We start from the raw sequence: 7315 nt of genomic DNA on the forward strand, positions 1-7315 counted from the left end.
GTGGTAATTATTACAAAAAAGTAAAAAAAAAATCAATTTTCACACAAAAAAAATCACATATAAAAAACACTTTGGATTCTGGATCAAATTGAAAGTTGTCTATCTTTAGAGATAATATCTATAACTATCTATTCCAGAGATGTATCTACAAAGATAAATGCAGCATCCAATATTGTTCCAGATGCTCCTCCTTGTTGAGATGAGATGTAACCAATCATTTGACTGGATACGCCTGAAATCAATATCTGTATTGTTATCGTTGCATTGTAAGGCGTGATAAACGTAATATCGTATAATCGTAAAGGCGTGATATATGTAATGTAAATGCATAAATATTATTTATAATTCATAATTTGTAATTAACCAAAATATTAACTTTTATTTATAATTTAGAAATTTATGAGAGCATTGTTTTTGTTTCATCAAACGTTTGAGACGTTGCAACTGTGTATAGTGGGATTACTGTTAAATCGAGAAAAGTTTGCCACAAGGGCTTATTCGTTCAGGTACGTATTTCCTTTTAATTTTTTTAATTTTGTGGTAGGTGAAGTACCTTTTTTTCTTTTCTTTTCTGTTTTTAATAAAAAGAAGTGGATAATAAAATGATTTGAAAGTATAGCGTGGAATATCGGTTTTATACAGACTAGTCAGCTTTAAATTGCCAAAAAGTATCTACTTGGTTGTGAAGGAAAAATATACGCAGAAATGGGTGAAAAGTATAGAATTTCACGTTAAATTATGCGATGGTTAAACGTTAAATAAATTGTTGCGGATTGAATCTGCTTTGTAAGAGAAATAAGACAATAATAAGAGACTTGTCTTAATTACATGATGCATAAGACTTCCTAATTTAAAAAAAATACAATTTTTTAAGCGTATAATAATTTCTAATTAAAAATTACTAAATGAAACAGCAATTGGTTAAAATAATTTAAAATTTGAATGGTAACTTTACAACAAAACAGAACAAATTTTCTTTCTTGAAACATAGCTTAGAACACTCTCGGTTAAATTATCTTTCAAACAAAAATAATCAAAATCGGTTCATCCGATTAGAAAATACAGTGCCACAGACAGACACACATAGCGGCCAAACTTATAAAGCCCCTCTTTTTACGTCGGTGGTTGAAAAGGATTTCCAATAATACTGTTGGTATTTTACAATTTACAATATTTTCTTGGGTCAGGATTCTTGCAAAAATATTTTTGTCTAAGTACATTTTAATATTTTTTATTAAAGAAAAAATTGTTTGCGCCAAGAAATCTTTTTTTCTGTGCACAAATATTTAACTAAATATGTTTACCATATCAGTTATTTCTTAAAATTATTCCTATAAGCCTACCTAAAACAAATTCTCGTGAAAATTAGTGGCCGACGAGTTTTAGAATACTCATTTTTGTCATTTTTATCTCATATCTCGAATAAATTCAGTATATCCCCTGAATGTAAAACCAAATTGGCGTGACGGGGGGCGAATTTCGGCCACTATCTTGGAAAACTCAAATATTTCGTGAAACGTTCATCGCACGATAAAGATGTAGGAATCATTTTTGTAGTTAATAACATTATCTATATCTTTTATACGGAATTTTTTTCTGTATACCTAAATCACATCTTTTTCATGATACTTGAAAGTATCTTAAGTTTGGAGCGCTATAAATAAAAACCTATGCATTATACAGAAAAAAATTTCAAATAAAATTTATAGAAAAAGTTATTATCTTTAAAAATGATCCCTACTTTTTTTGTCGTGTGGTGCTCGGTTCACGAAATATTCGGGCTCCTCTGGCCCTCCAAGTTGGGTTTAAATTCTGCAGTAAATTGCATTATGAACTTACTTTTTTTACTCTGGCTATTTTTCAAGGTAATCGATCCATTAGAAAGAAGTTGATTTAAAATAAATTCTAAAATTTTATTACATTGTTTGTAAGTTAATTAGTTACAATTGAAGCTAATAAAAGCGTGATTATGAAAAAACTTAAAATTTGTCTATAACATAGTACAATAGAAAATGAAAAAAAACATTTACGCATTTACTTTATTTCCGAAACCCTAAAGGCTTTGGATTCGATACTTAACAAAACATGTAAATTTTTTTAATCTATATTAGTTAGTGCTAATTATTTTAACTCTATAAATCATGACATGAATAGGTCAAAAATAAAAAATCAATGATGTATAAATGTAAAAATATATAGTTTATGTGCATTTATTATGAAAAAATGCAGGATGATAAAAAAATTATAAATTCCTTTTGTGTATGATTATTATTAAAAACATAAGTCTCATGTCTTTTCTTTTTAGTTGACTATTGTTATTGTTATACTAAATATTTTATGATTGTGGTACCAGTCACTGTTCTAGACTTCAAGTAGATACTCTTCTCTTTTCATCAGGAAATATTACTATTATAACATTTCTATAGATAGTAGGATATAGTTGATTTTATAAATAAAAATTATCTAATAATAAAGTTCGGTAAATCTTTTTGAAAGCAAAAAAATTCTATCAATATCTCAAAAAGTCTAGACGTAAACCCTAAACGAAGAAAACATTATCACTAATTTGGTGAACGTTTGACGTGAAATGAAATAATAAAATTTTGTCAACTAAAAATAAATTGGTTGGATAAAAGTTTCTAATGATCAATCATGATATGTAGATTACAAAATATTAAATTAATTTTTATAAAATATAAGGATTATTATTATTTGTAAAAAATAAATCCTTTAAAATTATACATCCGGTCACGTGACAGCAAACGCCAATCAGATATACTTTGAAGGTACTACGTAACGCCATATGAAAGGCTCTGTGAGCTTACAAATACAAAAACATGTAAACTTGCAAATACTTGTATACTTGTATATTCCAAAATGATTGTATATCACGGTTTGATGTCATTCAAGACGCCATGATACTATACACAGTTTTAGACGTAACTTTGAATTGGTTTTTTAAAATGTAAAATATACATAAGGTAAATAGTATTTTTTTTTAAATAATACTTTCTTGGTGTAAATCACATACTAATGTAATGTATAAACCAAATTTTTAAATTTAGGACAAAAGACTATTATACTATTAGCTAATTCCAACTTTTGTTGGCTACATTGTAGAGGAAATAGTTTTAATGGAGAAAATCGTGCAAAAACCTTTGGAAAGACTAGTGTTTTTCAAAGTAGGCAACAACGACCCATTGTGCGCAATAAAGGCCTAGAGGAGGAGAGGAGGGTGGTAAGGCTAATTTTTATAGGATAAATGAAATAAATGTACTAGGATAAGAACATTATAAGTTTGAGAAACTCTAGAATAGACCATTATAAGATTGGGCATTTTTAATTAGATTTGTTTCATTCATAGATTTGAACAAAATTTTTATTAATTACTATGGTTTCTTAATATTAATTGTGCTTCAAATATTAAACTATTAGGTCATTCATGACGTAAACTAATTTACTAAGATATTCGATTTCAAGTAGGTAAAGTTTGAGAATATTCAACGTCATTAACCTTGGATCAAAAAACTTACTGTACCAGTGATAGATAATAATAGGTATTCACATTAAATTTTACAATTATATTCTCTTTTGTTATGTTTTACCATGTTCAAGTAGAGAAAGAAAATTATTATTCATCCACATTCAATAAGTACTAGAAAGAAATTTTTGCTCTTTATCAATGATAATTTGCTATCATCTCGAATGCATTATTTTTTAAACATTTTAAAATTTCGTCTCTAACAAGAGAGAAGTATTTAAATTTTTTGCTCTAAAATTATTTAACTTTTAATACCCTAATTCTTTATACCATCCTTTTTCTTTATATCAACGTCTCAAAAACTTTTTAAGGACTCCGTCATAAATTAATTTTCTGATTTATTGTGATTAAAGTTAGTTCAATTTGACTCCTACACACAATACATGTTTGTATGCAAACATTCTTATATTATATCTGGTTGTGTGTATCATATTATATAAATATATAATCAATAGTCTTATTTGATAGTCACGATATTATAATTGTAAAATGTCAAATAACTTTAATGTATAATTAATTATTAATAATAACGATACGATAACAAAATCATAGATAAATGATATTAATGTTTGCTAATATACCTACATTAAATTATACAAATATTATTAACGAAAAAAATTAACGTCATTATATGTCTACCAAAACATTACAAAATAAAAATACAAAACTTCGAAAAAATTCAGTGAAATTTTCAGAAAAATTCTTTTTTCTCAAAATTGAGTTTATGTCTAGGGCTAAAATTTACCACACTTTTTTTATGATCATAAGTTACCTACATCTTTTTCCAGATTTCCAACTCAATTACTTCATTTTTCGAAAAGTGATCAGGTAAAGTTGAAAATATAGGGTAACTGCGGTTTTCTTGAGATTTAAAGGTTATTTTGCTACGTTTAGGGTACGATAACAGGCAAGGTCGATGCAGAAATTTATAACAAACAATTCTTTTTTTATTTGTCTCAATCCGGTCAGTAGAAGCAGAAATATTCAAGAAAACGTCACCAAATAAAAACAGTGTAGGGATAAATTGTCCCAAAATCGCGTGCAGAAGATCGCACGGAACGTTCCGGAAACGGAAAACGCTTCTTTTCTCTGTTTTTTACAACGAAATAAACTTATTAAAAAAAGTTAAGCTTCTCCTACAATTTTCCGAATTGATTATCAAAACCCGGTAGATTTATTCCACTATAATAATATAAGTATAAAAAAATTTAGAAGTTTCTGACCGTATGCCCATCACACGAGTCTCAATAACAGTAGAACATACCCTCGTTCTCGGGATCAATGATTGTTACAGAGATAGATAACTTAAGCTCGTTTCGCAGTTAAAATAAGTTGCAGTTGAGAAAGAATGGCTATATCATAATCTAGTAAGCTATTAGTTGAATTGAATTTGAATACAAGTCCAAATTAAGAACGCTGGAAAGAAAAATTATTTTAACTTACATTCTTGTTTCTCGTGATCGTTTACATGGTCGATAATGCAGGCCTATAAATAACCGTAAAAATTGTGTACCTACTTATTTCGAAATTTATAATGAAAAAATCTCATCAATAGAAAAAAAAAACAGTTTAATTTTTAATAATCAATAAATCATATTCGAATAAAAAAACCTTATAACCTAAATATATATGCAATAGTTGTTAAAGATAATCAAATTTCTTTAAATTGTACACAAAAATGCAGTGAAATATTTTTAGAATTTTACAGTTGAACTGTTTCAACCACAATTACTTCAGGCTACAGAGATTATTTTCTGCATTAAATTACAGGAGTTATTTTATTATTTAAATAGGTTCAGTATCACGTACTGAATGTAAAAGCACAAAATCTTTACAAAAATAGGCGGAAGAAGTGCCTCCATTTTAAGGAAAACCGTTTTAGGCTATAGGTACTTCCATAACCGTGCACTTTTAAAAAAAAAAGGTAATAACCTTTATTGTAGATAATTAAATTTTCTACTTTTTGTGAAACAATTTTTTTTTTGTATCACCAACCGTTTTTGATCTATACGCCTATGACGATTTACTTATTTTTTATTTGACCAATATGCCTTCTAATATTTGTTTATACAAAAAATAATAACGTAATTTTTAAATAAACTGCCACCATTAAACGCGATTTAATCATTCTTAAAGATAGATTGTTTACAAAAATTTAGTTTTCAATTAATAGGTGGTATGGGTTGACTGGAAAATATGATAGTGGAGCTGGTGGCAGTTTTTAAGTCATCAATACATGAGTAAGCAATAGGGAATATTCATGAAATTTAAATTTGCTTCAAATATTTTTTTCTCTAACTTTATTGGCTGCACATTTCGACTAAACCATTATTTTAGTAATGAATTACTTTTTAATTACTTAAAATTAATTAGAAAAGTACAAATTCAGTGAGAAAAATTCATAATTTCTAAAACGGGAAATTCAAATTTTTAAACGGACGTGACATCATAGTACTGGCATGACAAATTTGTTAACATACTCTATGGTATTAATTACTTACATTTTGTATGGTATTACCAAGTATTATATTGATTTCTATTATTCTACGGCTTTTTATTAGAAAACTTAATGATAACGGGTGTAAATTCTGTGTTGTATATTTTAAAGTGTAAATTATACATTGAACTGTCACCAATTTGACAGATCACGTACTTATACGTCATCAACAGAGAGCGCCAAAAAACTGCGTTTAAATATCTCAAAATTATAATGTATTTTAAATATTTTGTACACTTAAATACAGCATTTTTAAGCAGTATTTATATTTTTTACTTTGTTATAACGGTGTAAACAATGAATTAAAAATATATAAAAAATACATGAATATTCCCTATTGGTCTTCCTAGCCGTAAACGTCGCAGAGTCCGGCCGCAGGGTACAAAACCAATTTTAAATATACAATTTGACCAAATACGAAACTTGTTTTTAACGATTAATAAAGTCAAAGAAATGAGAAAATGTTAGTCTTCCATTCGAAAAATGTTGAAAAATGCGGCCTTCCAGGTGGTAAAATGTTGAAAGGTTGAGCTTTTTTCAGTAGATAGTTGGCATAATAAGCAACCGAAAAATTACCATTTTGCATTAAATTACAGTTGTAAGCATCGTCTTTCAAGAGCTTCACGCCTTCCTAGGTCTCAGATATTGCAAAAAAATGTTAAAATGTACAAATTGACCAAGGTTGAGCTTTTGTCAGCAGATAGTTGACGTAGTAACTAAGCCGAAAAACATCGTCTTCCATTAAAGCACAACTGCAAACATCGTCTTCCAACAGCATGAACCAATCTTCAAATGCATAAGGGGTACAAGGGGGTAGTGCATCGAGTTTTTTTGTTAGCGTCTTAAATATTTTGATTGAATCGGATATTTTCTGTAATAAAAGCACTCGTGCTTTATTGGTTTCGGCAATCTTCTAGAAACAGAAGGTACATTTTACATAAGAATTCCTCTAGTACAGAGAAAATTTCTTGCATGTGGCCATTTTCTAAATCGCTTACATTCGCAAAATCATTCAAATATTTCTCGCTGTATAAAATAGTAATCGCAATTGATATAACCCGATGATGCTCTGAATCGTTTCCCTATATTTTTCCGCATATGAATAGATTAGAAGGGGGAACTTGCATAAACGATTTTGCGATTACTTAATATGCCAGCTACCTACTGGTAAAAGCTCAACCTTGGACAATTTGTACATTTTAAAATTATTCTTACAATGTCTATGTCTAACACCTGGGAAGACGCATTTTACAACATTTTTCGAATGGAAGACTTTC

Source organism: Chrysoperla carnea, chromosome 2 (genome assembly GCF_905475395.1).
Source record: "Chrysoperla carnea chromosome 2, inChrCarn1.1, whole genome shotgun sequence".
Taxonomy (NCBI): domain Eukaryota; kingdom Metazoa; phylum Arthropoda; class Insecta; order Neuroptera; family Chrysopidae; genus Chrysoperla; species Chrysoperla carnea.